At 42.5% G+C, this 18,462-nt stretch overlaps 1 protein-coding gene across 6 annotated transcripts in view; it reads right to left on the bottom strand.

Moving 5' to 3' along the window:
• The window catches only part of Fam168a (family with sequence similarity 168 member A), a 134,136-nt gene extending 118,718 nt beyond the window's left edge, over positions 1 to 15,418 (bottom strand). For 3 of the 6 annotated variants that reach the window (XM_050122684.1, XM_050122682.1, XM_050122683.1), the window contains exon 1: positions 15,141 to 15,417. The gene's annotated coding sequence lies outside the window, so the exon portion shown is untranslated. Of the gene's footprint in view, positions 1 to 15,140 lie in introns of all 6 variants that reach the window. The other 3 variants (XM_050122687.1, XM_050122685.1, XM_050122686.1) reach the window with 3 other exon arrangements.
• Between the last annotated feature and the right edge of the window lie 3,044 nt (positions 15,419 to 18,462).

Genomic DNA, 18,462 nt, shown 5'->3' on the forward strand with positions numbered 1-18,462 from the left:
GGACTGAAATCTCAAGGTCCAAATCAGGAGCAGAAGGAGAGAGAGCACGAGCAAGGAATTCAGGACCACGAGGGGTGCACCCACACACTGAGACAATGGGGATGTTCTATTGGGAACTCACCAAGGCCAGCTGGCCTGGGTCTGAAAAAGCCTGGGTTAAAACCGGTCTCGCTGAACATAGTGGACAATGAGAACTACTGAGACCTCAAGAACAATGGCAATGGTTTTTTTTTTAATTTTTTAAAATTTATTTATTATGTATACAACATTCTGTCTGTATGCCTGTTGGCCAGAAGAGGGCACTAGACCTCATTACAGATGGTTGTGAGCCACCATGTGGTTGCTGGGAATTGAACTCAGGACCTTTGGAAGAGCAGGCAATGCTCTTAACCTCTGAGCCATCTCTCCAGCCCCGGCAATGGGTTTTTGATCCTACTACACCTATTGGTTTTGTGGGAGCCTAGGCAGTTTGGATGCTCACCTTACTAGACTTGGATGGAGGAGGGTGGTCCTCGGACTTCCCACAGGGCAGGGAACCCTGATTGCTCTTGGGGCTGACGAGGGAGGGGGACTTGATTGGGGGAGGGGAGGGAAAGGGGAGGCGGTGGTGGGGAAGAGACAGAAATCTTTAATAAATAAATAAATAAAAGGAAGACTTATGCCAAGTCATGGTGGCACATGTCTTTACCCCCAGTATCCGGGAGGTAGAGGCAGGCAGATCTCTGTGAGTGTGAGGCCAGCCTGGTCTACACAGTGAGTTCCTGAACAGCTAGGGACCCTGTCTCAAAAAGCAAACAAAAAAGAGAGCAAAAGATACCAGTGTTGACTTCTGATCTCTGTACACACATGCAGAAGTACATACACACACCCCTTATATACACACAAATTAAAACATTAAAAACAAAGCAAACAGAAAACAGCATTCTTGCTAGGTGTAGTGATCCCAACAGTCTACCACTGAGAAGATAGGCAATTTAAGGCTACCCTATGCTCTATAGTAAAACTTTGTCTTAATAATAAGACAATAATGATGATGATGATGATGATGGGGTGATAGATGGCTCAGCAAATAAAAAGCCTTTGTCAAGCAAGCCTGATAGTTGCAGTGGAAGGGAAGAGCCAACTACCGAAAGTTGTCCTCTGACCTGCACAGTGTACTTCATCAAGTACATGGCTGGACTCATACACACTTCATATAATAATAATACATTTTAGATCTTAAAAATAAAAAAGAGCTCTGGGCTGTGTTGGCACACACCTTTTATCCCAATACTTGGGAGGCAAAAGCAGGTACATTTCTATGAGCTCATGGCCAGCCTGCTTTACAAAATGAGTTCCAGGACGACCAGAGCTGTTACACAGAGAAACTGTAATGGTTTGTCGCATCCTTTAAGAGACAAGCCCGCCCACTCCTCCCCTCTTCTGGAGAGGCAAGGGATCTTCCAGCTCTCTTTTTCCTCTCTCCCTAAGAGGTAGCTTCTCCTCTCCTCTCCCTCACTCCTCCCTTTCCTTCTCCCTCTGCCTCTCTCTCTCTGCTCTTCCCCCTTCTCCCCTTCCCCCCTTTCCCTTCCATAACCCACAAAATAAATGCCCACTTTCTATGCACTGCGTGCCTATCTGTCTCTGTCTCTCACCTGCCAGGGACCCACTGAGGCTTCGGGTGGTGGGACCAACTGGTTTCCCACCCACCACTGCCCTAACCCACCCTCAGTGGCCCACTGCCACCTGTCGGGAAACTATGCTGTTTTACCATTACATAAACCCTATACCGAAAAACCAAAATATTATTAAAATGAAATAATAAAAAAGAACAGGTGCATAATTCTGGTGATATGTGTTAGGAATATTTCCTAACGCGAACTCCCTGCCGACACAAAATACCCAATCAAGCCAAATCAAAACACGCCAAATTAAGAAATATCCAGGTTTAATGGGAGTTCTGCGCTCTTGGGTGGCCACAGAACACGACCACCGGGAGGAAGATAAAGGGAGACCACGTGTTCATCTTTTGGGGGCTCATTTAAATATCCTGGGGGTGGGGTCAGGACCTGGCCTGCTGGGATTTGGAGTCCAGACCAGGCCTGGGGGCTGGGATAGATGCGAAGGGCTGGGGCCTATGCTCCCAACTTGACAGTTCATGTATATTACTGATCCAACTGCTGTATTATCTAAGAGTTGATTAGAAACTTGAATGTATTTTCTTGAATGTATGTCTTATACTTTAACTGAAAATCTAGCATGAATGTTCAAATTGGTAAACAGCCTGTCACTAATTAGCTGTAATATTTTAATTTAGTTACTTCTCTGAATTAAATTCCTCTTCTCTTTTTCAAGGTTTTTGCATAGGTAAAATGGAAACAATACCTACTACCTCTCTCGGGATTCTCATTAAAATTTAGAGATAATATGTAAATCACCTAGGACAATGTCTAGCACATGGTAGCTCTAATCATCTCTTGCCCTCTGTGGATTTTCTCAGCCAAAATACACAAAATTTACAGCCAAAAATTTAAAGCACAAACATATGATACTCTAAATACAACAGACTGTTTGGTATTATGGGAAAATAGATATTTAGGTGATTTAAATTTTTAGTATCTATCAAATATTCTGGCTTGGGGAGAGGTGGTAATTCCTATAATCAAAATGAACCTGCCTTGAATCCCTGAGCAAAACCTCATCCCTCTTCAGGAGATCCCAGATACCTAGTAACCACCTGCCAGTCCCAAACTAAAGAAAATTGGCTCTGATTTGGGCTAATTACTCAAGCAGACTGAACAATCTGGAATAAAGGGAATTGTCAGCTAGAATGTTAGTGAAATTATCCACAACAGAAGACCAGAGAATCCAAATACCATCAGGCAGTTATTTCCATGAGAATAAAATCACAATTTATGAGCCCTGCAAATTATACCATTATTAAAACAAACACACCATTGAGGCTGCAGCTACCAGATAAATGGCTTTGTTGTCCCTATTGTTTCACCCACTGCCACAAAGAGATGCAAGCTGTTATCAGAGCAGTCATTTCTAGGAAATGACAAAGCAGACCCCATCTTAAAGCTGCTTTGTGCTGGGGTACACACTCTAGAGGGAAAGGGGAAATGAAGAACCCTTTACTCCTCACCTGCCACCAAACTCAAAAATCCAAGACTTGATATGCAAAACTCACCAGTTTTCCCCTGCTTTGTTTTCTCTCCCAACAAGCAGTTCCTGGGCTTGCCCAGGAAGAAGAATCTGATTGAGTAAATCATTCTATTCACTAGGAAACCTTTACAATCCTCCAGCCCAAATAAACACAGAAGAGACAAGAAAATGGCCCCTGGTTTCCTTGGCTCCCGACAATACAAAGTACCTCAAGCTAGAGCAGTGAGAACTAATGAGAAAATACAAAAGCATGGCAGAGGCCTTCCCCTTTTATAGTGTTAGCATCACATACCTCAGACTGTATCTTCAGACTTAAATAAATGACCTGAGACAACTACGGAACAACTATTCTGTGCTTTTTACATCATGGGAAAGGCAAGGCAAATGTGAAAATGGAAGGAATGAAACTAGCACCTGCTATATGCCAACCACTGCAGACGGCATTCCTAGTTCTCACAACCCTGAGACAGAACGTACACATCTTACTGGCAGGTTAAGAATTTAGGACTCAAGAGAAAAAAAGTCATTTGCCCTAAGTCACAGAGCTTCTAAAACTAAGATCTGAGTTAAAGGTTCTCTGATTTTAAAATTATAAACATTCTTCTGAGTTTTTGCTTTCTTTATCCTACCTCTTAGTGGTACCTAATAAAGTACTTTTTAAAACATATTTCTGAGCTACCAAACCTAAATTCTACCTGAATCTTTCATGAAGTCCTAGCACTACAAAGCAGTCATGAGGGATGTAAAAGTAGTAAACGTACAGTTCACTTTCTAAAACCAATTTATAGAGTGAGTGATGGTCATACTTTATCCTTTACTCAGGGCAGAAGGGAAACTAAACAGAACTCCTGGACTACAAGCTCACTGCTTATGCAACTTCATCATAATGCCAAATTCACATCTAGGCATAAAGACTTAAATATCTGATTGGAGTTCTTGCTTATTTATGAAGAACATCTGTTCTGAACTAACGGCATGCAGAGCATTGGGCATGGAGGCGCACCAAAAATCCCACAGGGCCTCAAGCTATCTAATCTAAACTCTCCTGTTTCAAGAGCACTAGAAGTTGGTTCAAAGGACAGCATGAGCTTGAGACAGAGTCCTAAAATCCTCAGCCCACCAAATGAAATAACAAAATGGTAATACTGGATCCTGGGGCTGGAGAGTCTCCTAGATGTTGAGCACCATGCTAGTTCTCAGTGTACATGCTCCCCAATATTTCTCATGGTCTTTTAAGCAGGTGGTAGCATCCTTATTTTACAAGTAAACTAAGGCTGAATGCTCGCTGATATGACCTCAAAACCACTGTTAAATCTGTGGTATTAGAAAATGAAAACACATCAGCCATATTTTGTTGCTACTCAGAGGAGAGCTGCCCTTTTCCTACAGAAACAGAGGAGTGGATTGCGGGGTGGGAACAGAAGGGAGGGTAAAGGATGTAAAAATTAATGAAAAGAAAAGGAAAAGAAAGAGAGAGAGAGAGAGAGAGAGAGAGAGAGAGAGAGAGAGAGAGAGAGAGAGAGAGAGACCACATCAGCAGCTGCTTGAGTTGGGGGCAGAACAAAGCAGAATGATTTTAAAGACCCATCAGGAAACTTATAGAGGAGACAAGAATGCTCACCATCAGAATTGTAGTGATGGTTTAATGGCTATGAAAGAAGCAAAACTTAGCAAACTACATAAAATTTTTCTCATTTCTTGTATATCAGTTTTACCTCAGTGAAGCTGTTTAAAGGAAAATGCACTCTCACACACACCATGAGTATACACATGATGGAGGAGGATCATATGTCTATGTGTTACTTTCATTGGTTAATAAAGAAACTGCCTTGGCCCTTTGATAGGAGAGAAAATTAGGTAGGCGGAGTAAACAGAAAAGAATTCTGGGAAGAAGGGAAGTTAGGCAGACGCTATAGCTCTCCTCTCCAAGATGGACTCAGGTTAAGATCCTTCCCGGTAAGACACCACCTCGTGGTGCTAGACAGAATATTAGAAATGGGTTAATCAAGATGTGAGAGAATTAGCCAATAAGAGACTAGAGCTAATGGGCCAAGCAGTGTTTAAAAGAATACAGTTTCTGTGTAATTATTTTGGGTAAAGCCAGCCGGTGGCCGGGAGCCCTCTTGGGCAGGAAGCGGCCTGCAGCACACACACACACACAATCACACCACATTTGTTTTTTTACTAACCACTGACCATCATAGTATCAACATTTAAATTTCTCTGATCACACATATGCCAAACAAAAGAACTATTTCCTTGACCATTTTAGTTTCTAGATTATGTTAATAAGACATCACTGAAAGGGTTTTTTTGTTTGTTTGTTTGTTTTTTAATTCCAGACAGGGTTTCTCTGTAGCTTTGGAGCCTGTCCCGGAACTAGCTCTTGTAGACCAGGCTTGAACTCACAGAGATCTGCCTGCCTCTGCCTCCTGAGTGCTGGAATTAAAGGTGTGTGCCACCACTGATGGGCTGAAAGTTTTAAATGCTTATGAACAACAAATATTTTTGTAAACAATAGCATTTTGGAATACAATTTCATATAAACGTAATTTTAATTATAAAATGTGAGTTGGTAAAAGAATAAAGTGAAGGTTTTTTTTTATATCACATAAACTTGAAAATGAATTCTACACTTAATTCCTACTAGAAGGGTTAGAAAGGTTTCGAAATGTGTCCAGTTCCTCAAAGTCAAAGTGAGCAAAATGAATGTCTATAATCCTAACTCTCAAAAGACGGGAGCAGCCGATCTCTATGGGTTTGAGGCCAGCTTAGTCTATAAAGTGTCAACCTTTAAAAAAAAAAATCAAAGTGAGAGTGATAATAAACAGGCTATCAGTTTTAGTTCTGGCTGCGTATGTAACTGGTACTATTAACATTTATTTCTTATAAGTTTGGAAGCTGGAAAGTCCAAAAACAAGGTGCCAGGAGATGCAATGTCTGGTGAGGACTTGCTTCCTGTCTTCCAGATGGCACTCATCTCTTTGCACCCTCACACAGTTGAGAACAGAGAGCGGCATGCTCCTAGTATGTCATCTTATAAAGACACTAACCCCATCATGAGCATTCTACAATGAAGATCTAATCATGCACCAAATTCCATCACATTGGGGATTAGAGCTTCGGTATGTGAGTTTGAAGGAAACACTAACAGTTAATGGAACTATGATTTACAGAAAATCATGTCCTGTACCAAGCACTACTTCATTTCATTTAATCTTCACCATAGCTACATATCACTATATCCTCATCTAATAAACAGAAAAAGTTATAAAAAGATTAAGTCATTTTGAATATCACACGTCAAGAAAACCCAACAAAAGGAATTTAAACTTATTTGCAAAATTATTCTGATGAATAAACTTAAATGACATAAAAATACTATCAGTGTCAGTATCAAATAAATGATCATTTTTATTCCCCTGACCCTCCCGCCCCATGCTGAGAATCAAACACAGGTCCTCGTGTTCTATCCCTGAGATACTACAATCCACATGTGATAGGGTATCACTCTGCAGCCCTGACTAGCTCAAACTCATTGTCAATCTTCTCGTCTCAGCTTTCGAAGTACTGGGATTATAGACATGAAGCACCATTCCTAGTAACCTCAATTATTTAAACCAAGTTTCTCTAAAGAAATCTATTGTAACAAAAGAAAAAGTTGCTATTCAATAAATTAATTTTTTAAGTTTTTATTTAGTTACAAACAGTTGTGAGCGGCCATGTGGGTGCTGGGAATTGAACCCGGGTCCTCTGGACTGTTGAGCCATCTCTCCAGCCCTCAATAAATTAAATTTTTAACTGGTTAAGATTAATAGTATAGATTAACTATTACGATATAACTTAACTATTAAGATTAATAGTTAAGAATAAGGTAAGTCTTTACCTTATTCACCCCTAGTTCCTAGAACTATTATGGAATTCAGGGATGTAAAATGTCCAGTGGTGGTAGGAACAAAAGCTGTTATCACTTGTATGCAGGTAGAACTCAGAACCCCACTTCTTCTGATGTCTAATGAACTGAAGACTAATAGCTGCACAGGAATTCTACAGGCTCTACAGGCCTTCTCTCGACGGTATCTTTATTGATTGAGAAGCTACTGGTTCTCAGCCTCTTTGGTGTGAAAACAGTCACTGCTGGACTGCCCAGAGCAGATCATGTAACCCAATGTATTCAACTGTTTCTGTTCCTCAACCTTCTTACTGCTGCAACCCTTGAATACAGTCTATCATGTGTGGTGACCCCCAACCATAAAATTATTTGTGTTGTTACTGCATAACTGTAATTTTGCTACTATTATGAATCATTCTGAAATATAGAATATCTAATACACAACCCCCAAAGGTAAAGAACTGCTATTCTCAAGAATCTTAATATACTTTATAAGAAGCCTGGGCGGGCAGTGGTGGTACACACCTTTAATCCTAGCACTTGAGGGGCAGAGGCAGGTGGATCTCAGTGAGTATGAGGCCAGCCTGGACTACAGAAAGAGTTCTAGGACAGCTAGGACTGTTACACAGAGAAACCCTGTCTTGAAACCCATCTCCCCCCGAAAAAAGAAAAAAGAAAGAAGCCTGGAAATACACTAAATAAAAGCAAGTCAGTTTAGATTGAGGAAATGAAAGCAACTATAAAAACACACACAAATAAAACAAAAACAACAGAACTATTACTTTCACTATTCTGTTTCAATTATTTTGTTTCTGATGAAACCACAAAGATTATTAATTTGCTAAATCTCAAATGTCAATCTTTAACTACATATCTTTTTTCATTCGGTGTGATAAGACACACATATAAAGTGTTTTTGCTATGCAACAAAGTACAAGAACTGACTCAAAAGCTCTAAAACATCCTTGCAATGAGGTTGTAAGTTGAACTACTTTTTTCCGTAAAACTCTATTTTCAATTGAACAAACAAGTGGCAGAATGCAGCACAAATTCTAATCTGTCTTAATAATAAAAACCCAGAGCCAGGTATGAGTGCAAATGCTGAAATATCAGAGAGACAAAGGAGCAGCCACAGCCAACTCTTACCTTGCTAACTCCTCAGCCATAAAAGGGCTAAGCTCCTATCTCCTCCCACCTTATATTCTGCCCAGCCATATTATTTCCTGTCTGTCTGTACAGACCTCCGGACCTCTATGGTTAACTAGAGGCTAGCTCCGCCCTCTGATCTTCAGGCAAGCTTTATTTGTTAGAGCAAAAACAAAATAACACCACAGCAGGCAAACCCTAATCATTCAGACTTAGATGTTTGCAGACACTTTTCCAAAAATGAACAATGTAAGACTGTTACTCAAGAAAACAGCAGTTAGTATTTGTCGTCCATAATAAATTTGTAACTTTCAAAAGAAATAAGACAAGATGTGTTGCTGGCATTGGCAGCACACGCTTTTACTTCTAGGACTTGGGGAAACAGAGGCAGGCAGCCTCTGAGCCCAGCCTGGTCTTCAGGACTAGGAAGAAATCCTGTCTTGCAAAACCAAAACCAAACAAACAAAAGAAGAAAAAGAAAGAAAGAATGGAAAAAAGATTTGTCTGAGGGAATCAGTAGTAATATTACTAATGCAATTTTTTTTACATTATATAGGCGAAAACACTGACCTTTTTAGACGATCACTCAGAGCCCGGACTGAGTTGTGTAGCTCCCTCTTTAACAGATGCTGAAGCCCAATAAGATGGCAGTTAGACTGGAAATCGGAGGCTTTGGGGGCATTAGGTTTAGATTTTTTTTTTATTTATTTAACTTTTTTTTTATGTGTATTGGTGTGAAGGTGTCAGATCCCCTGGAATTGGATTTTTTAGACAGTTGTGAACTGCCATGTGGGTGCTGGGAATTGAACCCGGGTCCTCTGGAAGGTTCTCTTAACCGCTGAGCGGTCTCTCCAGGCCCTGGTTTAGGTTATTTATAATGAGATTTAGATGGCATTTAGTTTACACTAATGATGAAATTAGCACTCTTGTTAAAAAGAGACACCAGAGAAAAAAAGGTCATGCCTATAATCCCAGCACCTGAGAGGCAGAGACAGGAGGATCAGCAAGTTTGAAAACAAACTAGATCTCATGAATCCCTGCCTCAATCAATCAATCAATAAAAAATAAATAAATGCACAAATAAAAAAGAGACGTACAAGATGGATTAGGAGGTAAAGGTGCTTGCTGTCAAGCCTGACAACCTGAGTTTGACTCTGGGAATATACATGTTAGGAGAAAAACACCTCACCAAAATTATACTCTGACCTTCACAATGAGTTCAGTACACACACACACACACACACACACACACACACACACACCTAAAAGAAAAAGGACAGACTGGATAGATAATGATGGTTCATGCCTTAATCCTAGCAATCAAGAAACAGAGGCAGATGGATCTCTGTGAGTTCTAAGTCAGACAAGCTGGAACAAAATCAAGTACTGTCTTAAAAAAAAAAGAAAAAGATACAAGAAAACTTTACTATGTTCTCATGAAAGCAATCATACTACCTCATATGTGATGACACAGCCAGAAGCAGTCATCTATTAGCTAAGAAAACCCTCATCAAATACTCACATAAGCCAGGCGGTGGTGCACACACCTTTAGTCCCATACTCAGGAGGCAGAGACAAGTGGATCTCTGTAGTTCAAGGCCAGACTTGTCTACTACACAGAGAAACCCTGTCTTGAAAAACCAAAACATAAAAAAATTAAAAAAGGAAGGAAGGAAAGGAAGGAAAGAAAAAGAGAGAAAAACTACAGTTTCTGTACAGTATCAAAATATTTACAACTATTTAATAAATATACTAAAAAGTATTTCTGGGGCTGTTTGCTCAAGCTCAGTACCCTCTCTCTCCAGAGCCTTAGGGGACTTAAACCTAGTATCTCTGACCTTTTAAGAAAAAAACTACTGGGCTGGAGAGATGGCTCAGAGGTTAAGAGCACTGACTGCTATTCCAGAGGTTCTGAGTTCGATTCCCAGCAACCACATGGTGGCTCACAACCATCTGTAATGAGATCTGGTTACCTCTTCTGGCCTGAAGGGATACATGCAGGAAGAACCCTGTATACATAATTAATAAATAAGTTTTTAAAATTAAAAAAAAAGATCAACGTAAAAGTTTGGTCTGGATATAAAGCTCATCAGAGTGCTTGCCCTGCGTATATGAGACACCCGGGGTTCAGCAGCAACAACAACAAAAAATTAACTTTTTGAGCTGGATATGGTGATACATGTATACAATCTCAACAGTTAAGAGATAGAAAATACTAAGTAACAAAAGGGCAGTCTCAAGAAACAATTCAAAAGTAAAATAAAGGGCTGGAGAGATGGCTCAGCGGTTAAGAGCATTGCCTGCTCTTCTGAAGGTCCTGAGTTCAATTCCCAGCAACCACATGGTGGCTCACAGTCATCTGTAATGAGATCTGGTGCCCTCTTCTGGCCTGCAGGCATACACACAGACATAACATTGTATGCATAATAAATAAATGAATAAATAAATAAATAAATATTTAAAAAAAAAGTAAAATAAAAACATCAGTAAGGGTCTGGAGAGATGGCTCAGCGGTTAAGAGCACTTGACTTGTTCTTCCAAAGGTCCTGAGTTCAATTCCCAGCAACCACGTGGTGGCTCATAACCATTCATAATGAAATCTGGTGTCCCCTTCTGGCCTGCAAGTGTACATGCAGACAGAAGACTGTACATTATAAATGAATAAATCTTTTAAAAAATAAGTAACAATAATAGCTACTATATTAAATGGAAACTATGTGTCTATGTACTTTGTCCTTATTTAATTCATGTATCAACCCAACAATAAGTATTAATACCCTCTTCAATGTGTACAAATAGTCCTCACTCTATTACTTTCTGTAATTATTACAAAAAAAACAAAGAGCAGAGCTATATTTGTCTGAATAATGGCAAACAAACAACATATATCTCCCACTTCAAAAAATCCTTAATTCATTTTTAGCTATTAATAACACTTAATGTGGCACTGGGTCCCAAAAATTCACTAGGAAGAAATCCCGTAGTCCTTTTTCTTTCTTTTTCTTTTTCCTTTCTTTTGGTTTTTCGAGACAGGGTTTCTCTGTGTAACAGTCTTGACTGTCCTGGGCCTCGAACTCACTGAGATCTGTCTGCCTCTGCCTTCCAAGTGCTGGGATTAAAGGTGTGTGTCACCATGCCTGGCTGAACTTAATATTCTAAATGTGGATTTGTGTTAAATACACCTTTATGTATTACATATGAGCCATTTCATAATTTAAAAAGATATGGCCAGGTTGGTGAATCAGAATTCTAGGAAATAACTTGTTCTCTGTCACTCATCGCCCTAAACAAAGCATTTTATTACTGTTAACAGCACAGCTGCTATCTGCTAGATTATGACGCTCACCGCTCTGTTTTTGATATTTTTATGAACTGCTTAAAGTAACTAAACTATAAACATACAAACTGTAGATAAATCATGATTTCAAAATAATATAACTTATTTATAACTAATAACTTCTTTCTAAACAAAAGAATGTCATAACACTAAGAAGTAAGCAGCGGCAGGTGAACATTCACTGTTCCAGTTTCTGCCCATCTCTCCAAGATAATGAAAACTAATATTGTTTTAACATGCACTACATAACACACTGTGTTAAATGCTTTCTTATTCTATTTAACCCACAAAACAAACAAATGAGGTTAATTTTATTTCCTCACTTTACAGATAATCTCGTTGTGCCCAAGGTCACACCCAGCAGCGGTGAGCTTCAGAATCCACACGTCAGCCACCACATTCATTTTGCCTCACTTCTAAACTGAAAGCAGTCTGTCCTTCCCTGACGACGGAAGCTCCCTGACAACCGCTCTTAGCTCATCTCTGTCTCCCCCCCCCCCCCCCCCCCCCCCCCCCCCCCCCCCCCCGCACTGAGCAGCATCATATAAATAGTGGATCATATAAATACATTTATATATACACAAGGTATTTAAGACATGAACTCGTCTGTCTCCCTTGACAGCCTTTGTGAAGTATGAATGTTTTGTTTTGCCATTTTACCACAGTTAAACACACAATTCAAGATTTTCAATGTATTCACAGTATTGTGCAATAATTACCACTAAGTATAAAAAGGGTTTTATGACTTTACTGAAATCAGTCCCCTTTCAAAGACTGAAATCAAAACTGGGATTTGAAGTGAAAACCCTTGACTCCTAAATCCATGGGCTCTTCATTTTTGCCAGACTCCTGTCTACCTATCCCTCCACCTGTTCCCTACTCTCCCCTTGTCTGCCTCACACTGCACAGGTAACCATGGCTATAGGGAAAATCAATCCACCAACACAATTCTCCCAGGTGACTGCTTTTCATTCTGAGCTTTAACATGAATGGCCAGTCTGTCAGCAAATTCACAAAAGCAATGTCTGGACCCCAGAATAAAATTATGAGGAGAAATGCCCTCACTGGTTAGATTACATTCTTACTGCTTAAGCTTGGGTTTTTTGTTTTTGTTTTGTTGTTGCTGTTGTTTTATTAGGACACAGAAAGCATCCAAAAAAACAAAAACAAGAATAAACAACAAAAACCCCCAGAATTCCAAGGATGTCTACCCCTCCATCACTCCACCCATGAGGGGAGGCAAATTTTGCCTCTATATGGGCATTTTATGTGTTCAATTATGAAACCCAAGGAAAACGGGTTTTTTTTGTAGATAAAAATTTTTTAACAACAAAAAAAAATTTGTATTGGTATCAATTTTATCTTCTTTTCACTTCTCCTCATTTTTTCTCTAATCAACAACCACTTCAAGTTTAACGTATCATAGTTAGCGCACATAATCCAGAAAGCTGTTTCCCTAAAGATGTCCCCACCTTCCATCATCAGCATTCTACCACAAGAATAAACTTGTCTCAAGTTTTAAATCAAATTTCTGATTAAATAGATGGAGTTATTGTTTTTGTAGTTACTACAACATGCCTACATCAACATCATCCCCTTAAAAATAAAATATGGCTGTATATACTTCATTTATCCACACCTGACAGAATTCTGATTAGTTGAATTCCTTTAGAAGAAAATTCAATCTACAGAAACAATCCAATTATTTTAAATCTTATCAAGTAATGTCAAAAGAGAATCAAATGAACAACCCCATCAGTACCAAATGAATATTTATTACATTTCTCTATTTCCTGTCTTCTCTGTGTTTACATAAAGTGGTAATGCCAAGACTCATCTCAGGATTATTAGTCTGCAGTACAATGATGGGCCTAATTGCCTGGCAAACAAGGACACCAATAAATGGAGTCATCAAGCAATCAATTTTATTGGGGGAAAGAGGGGCTTGCTAACTTCTTTCTACATACGTGCACCTTGTCTGCCTAGAAAATAAATTCAGTTTTCCTATCTTTCAATATCATTAACCGGTTCTCAGGCAAGAATGCACCCTCAACAGCCTCAAGTTCATCAGTCCGTCTAAGTGACAAGTCCCAGAACCAGCTTTCAGTGTACCGGGGGAGAGGGCAGGCACAATTTCACCTTCGCCGCCTTTACTCTGAGAGTGGCTTCCCCCAGCCCCCAAGTTTCTCTTTATGACATAGAAATGGAAAGACAACCCCCTCCATTAATTCTACCTTAAATGAAGGTTCTTTCAAAACCTTACCCTTGGGCTGTTATTTCCAGACAATACCAACATAGACCCAACAAAAAGGTCAAACTGACAGCATAAGATCCCCCAGGAGACCTTCTAATGACCTTAGTATTATTGTCTCTCACCAAAGCAACCACGCTCTTTACCACGTTAAGTGTTCTAGCTCCTACACCTCTGGTGTCTTAGAGGACATCCTTTCCGACATAAGCCAGTCCACTCCTTCCCAGCACTGCTCACCGCCCCTCTGCATCCTCTCTGTCCCTACGGTTCCCACAATACTGGCTCTCCCACGTCTTAAATTCACCCTCTGCCACCACACCGCAGGTAACCAGCTCATCAGACTGGAAATCCTGCAAAACTGGCAGAGACATTCTCTTTAAGACACCATCACCTAAGCTTGCTCACCCCCTTCCAGTATTCTTTCAGGGAGTCCAGCTGAGTAGGTAGTCTTACATACCCTCTGCCTCCAACTCATGCCCAGGGGAGCCACCTTGCTTCCTCCAGTGACTCTAAACTCACCCTAAATCCTTTTCTACTGTGAGCTCATCCCCAATTTCAATCCCTGCCTTCCTGTTTGGGGCCCAACGTACAATTTTCCCGTCAGTTTACCATCCGTCTCCTGTAGTTGGAAGTCTCGCCCCTCCCAGCCCATATTCCAACCTCCAGCAGCCGACCCCCAGAAAACCCCAAATTCTACCGCTTCTGTTCTCTCCAAACTCAAGCTATTTCCTTAAGTATCCACAAATTCTACCATTCCCGGAAGCCCACCTCAAGCTTAAGTCTCAACCCATGGCAAACCCTTCATCCCCAGCTGCTACCATCTCCATCAGCCTTCCCCAGGTCTACCCCAAATGCCACCTTCCAAAATTAGCACTCCGCGGAGTCCTAGCCAACATTTATATCCCACTCCGCTTTGAAAAGATCTCCTTAGCCCCCACCCCAGCTCTGACCCCGAGCTGTCAACTGCTTCAGGCCAACCCCAAATCATCACCTTCATTCAGTCCCCTCCCCCATGAAGAGACACCCCTCCCCTCCAGTCTCACCTTCCACCTCACCCAAAGACAATCCCAAATTCCACCTCGGTACCCCACACACACCATGCTCCCGTCCCAGGTCCGGGAACCCCTTCTCCATGTAAAGTCGCCCCCCTCCCCTGCTACCCTCCCTTGACCTGCTGGGGTCCCACCCTCACCCAACCCCCAGCCCGCGCTCGGACAAGTCTCCCCACCAGCCCGCCGTTCCATCGCCACTTCAGTCCCCTCCCCCCAAGGCCAGCGTGGGAGCCCCACGGCCCCCACCCTCATTCTCGCCGGCGCCACCAGCCCAAGCTCCACAGGAGCGGGCCAGGGGTGCGGGGGTCTCCTCACCGGCGAGCTGCGACAAGCGAAAACCGCGGCGGCGGCGGCGGCTGAGGCGGCGGTGCCCTTGTCTGCTTCGGAGGCTACCGCGGCGACGCTCTCGTTCCCTCGTCCGTGTCCAGTAGGGTGGTGGATGGCGCGCAGGGACGGGAGCCTCCTCCTCCTTCTCAGCTACTCGGCTCGGAATCCGCTGCAGTAGCCGCGGAGAAACCCGACGGTGGGGGAAGGGGACGCTCGGCTGCAGGCGAGAGAGGAGGAGGCTGAGGGAGGGGGCGGGGGACCGCTGAGAAGGGCGGGGGACACGTCCCACAGCCTCAGAGCTGCTGGACTACAACTCCCGGCATGCTCTGCCGCGGCCCTGCGCGGCCTGCATCTTCCAACCGCGCGGCGGCCCTGGGGCCGCACCCTCTTGGGACACAGACAATGGAATGAAGCTGACGGTCCACGGGAGACTTTTGTAAACTCAAAGAACGCTTGAGAGGGAAGTCGGATATTTCTGCAGCCTCATCTCCATGAAGCAAAGCTCTCTGTGTCTCCAACCTACACAAGCACTCGCTTCCGCCCGAGGGACTACACTTCCCAGCATGCCTCACACAGCTGCCCTGCCTCTCCTTCCGAACCCCTCTCAGACCCGGTACTACAGTTCCCAGGAGTGTAGTCCGTGCGAAATGCTGGGACGTGTAGTTCTCAGTCCTTCCTCCATGTTAAGAAAAAGAAGTGAAAGAGAGGAAAGGGGGAAGGACTATTACTAGCTTGGGCCTAGATGGCCTGCATCATCTGTAATTCTGTACTCTCCTCGCCATCCCCGTTGTCACTGTCTCTCCAGAACTGACACAGCAGACGCCTGACAGGCTTCCCTGCAAATTAGAGGACAATTCTGCAACTTAAATTCCCATGTAAAAAGGATATTTGTTTACATTTACATTACTTATAGGTATTTAATTTGCAAAAATGACCGAAAATGTTAGAAAAGAATGACCAAGGTTATGGAGAAGGTTATTGAATAGGAGATGGGAAAGATGTAGGTATCCATCAGTGTGGGCTGATTCAATAAACGGTGATGTATGCATACATGCAACGCAGTGCTAAGCAGCCGTTTAAAATCAGATAAATATCTTTAGACACTGAAGGCTCTTCACAGTTTGCTCTCAGAAGGGCAAATTGGTTACAAAAACAGCATGATTAGACAGGTTCAATTTATTTGAAGTTTGAGGATGTAAAATTATAACGGTTTCAGGAAAGAGATTCTCCAAAAGGATATCAGAGGTTATCTTTGGAAAAGGTTTGTTAGGTTTCAAGTTACTCTTATTTTATATTGCCCGAATTGTTTAAGGGAGTACACACCATTTTTTCAAAGCTGAAAGGCTATTAAAAAAAAATACTATCTCCAAATACAGCGACCTCTCTCTCCCACTTAGAAACTTTCCTTGGCTCCCCGTTTCCTGAACCGTACTTTAAGATGGCAAATCTCTCTGTACACTCAGTAGATGCAGTACTTAAAAATGGTGGTTTTCCTCAGTGTTAGTTACTTTTCTGTTGCTGAGACAAAACACCTGACAGTAGCAATTTAAGGAAGGGATGGAGGGATTTTTGTTTTGTTTGTTTATGGATTTGCTTTTTATTTCTATTTTTGCATGGGTAGGAGTGGTTTTATGTTAGGATTTCTCTGTGTAGCCTTGGTTCTCCTGGAACTCACTCTGTAGACCATGCTAGCCTTGAATTCACATAGATCCACCAGCCTCTGTGTACACCACCACAGCATGGATGGAAGGGTTTGACTTAGTTTCATCTCAGGAAAGATATGTGTCAGGTCCAAACGAACTCTGATAGCTATCTGTGGTGCCCATTAGCAATCTACAATACACCCCGGCCTCCGTGCTTGTTGCGAAGTTTATGCTGGCACCCTGACTCTTCTCACCCCACCCTTTCCTGCCTTGGGCTCCCCTCCTGCCAGCTTCTCATTCCCTTATGACCCTGCTATTTTGGTTAGTTACCTGCTCTCTTCCTCTCCCCATCTCTGCCTCCTTCATGGCCAAGTTCATCCTGGTCATGTCAGCCCATTATTTTGTCTCCCTGCTCTGGATTCTTCCAGATGCCTCTGACTCGACAATGAAACCCTCCTTGGAGCTGTCATGTTGTCATGCACGCAGATTGGCCGCAGGAACAGGTCATATCAGAGGGAGGTGCTTGTGCCCAGGAAGCACCTTCTTTTATTCCGTGGTACCGCCCACATTTAGGGTTAGTGTTCCTACTTCAGTTAACCTACGCTAGATAATCCCCAGACAGGCCTAGAGATTTGTTTTCCATAGTCATTCTAAATCCCCTCAAACTGGCAAATGAACCATCACAATTATAGTTTATTTTAAAAATTTAAAGTGAGTGAGGAACTCTCAGTTTCTTTTCTCAAATTCCCCCGTTTTAGGCTTTCTCCTCATACTCCACAGCGTCACATAGCTCATGTAATTATTCAACCACAGAGAAGGCTGCACTTCGGGTTCTAAAGGCAGGCATGTGCTGATGGGCCCTTGGGTTACATACACATATGACTCCACTAAAACCCTTGTGCGCATGCGTGAGTGGCCCATCTGCATCTTCTGCGTATGACGTAGTCACACCAACCCCCTGTGTACTTGTGTCATCCCCCCCCACCGATCCCCAGGCCTGTTTGCACCCCCTCTAATAAACTCCTAAGCAGGTTTGTTTGTGTCTCACTGGCGCCAGGTGATTTCATTGGTGCTAAGACTCTCTCCCACCCTGAGCCCCTCTCCCGTGGTCCTGTGATCTGGAACCAGGAAATTCTCCACAACAACCACTTGTTCCATATGCCTGAGCATGACTTCTCCGAACAACACCGGCTTCAATTGGTGAGTTTCCCTATTCTGGTCAGCTTAACCGTTTCTCCGAACCTGAGGAATTGAACGTTGAGCTCTGGCAACACTTTGGTGTTCCTAGAAACGGGGAGACTATCCCCAACCATGGTCTTCAAGACATTCATCTGTGGATGGCTTCCCTTAGTTAAAATTGTGACCCACGCTAGCACTGCACACTCTATGTGGTGCATTCGACTGGGGGCCCAGGGTCCCTCAGATTCTTCTTCCTCTTTTTTTCTATTTCTTTTCTTTTCTTTTTTTTCCCTTGCCATAAAAGGTCACTTGGGCCGGGCGATGATGGTACATGCCTTTAATCCCAGCACTCTGGAGGCAGAGGCAGGCGGATCTCTGTGAGTTCGAGACCAGCCTGGTCTACAGAGGTAGTTCAAGGACAGGCTCCTACAGAGGTAGTTCAAGGACAGGCTCCGAAGCCACAGAGAAACCCTGTCTCAAAACCAAAA

Source organism: Alexandromys fortis, unplaced genomic scaffold (genome assembly GCF_014885135.2).
Source record: "Alexandromys fortis isolate MF-2015 unplaced genomic scaffold, M_Fortis_MF-2015_v1.1 scaffold_209, whole genome shotgun sequence".
In the NCBI taxonomy this organism is placed as follows: Eukaryota; Metazoa; Chordata; class Mammalia; order Rodentia; family Cricetidae; genus Alexandromys; species Alexandromys fortis.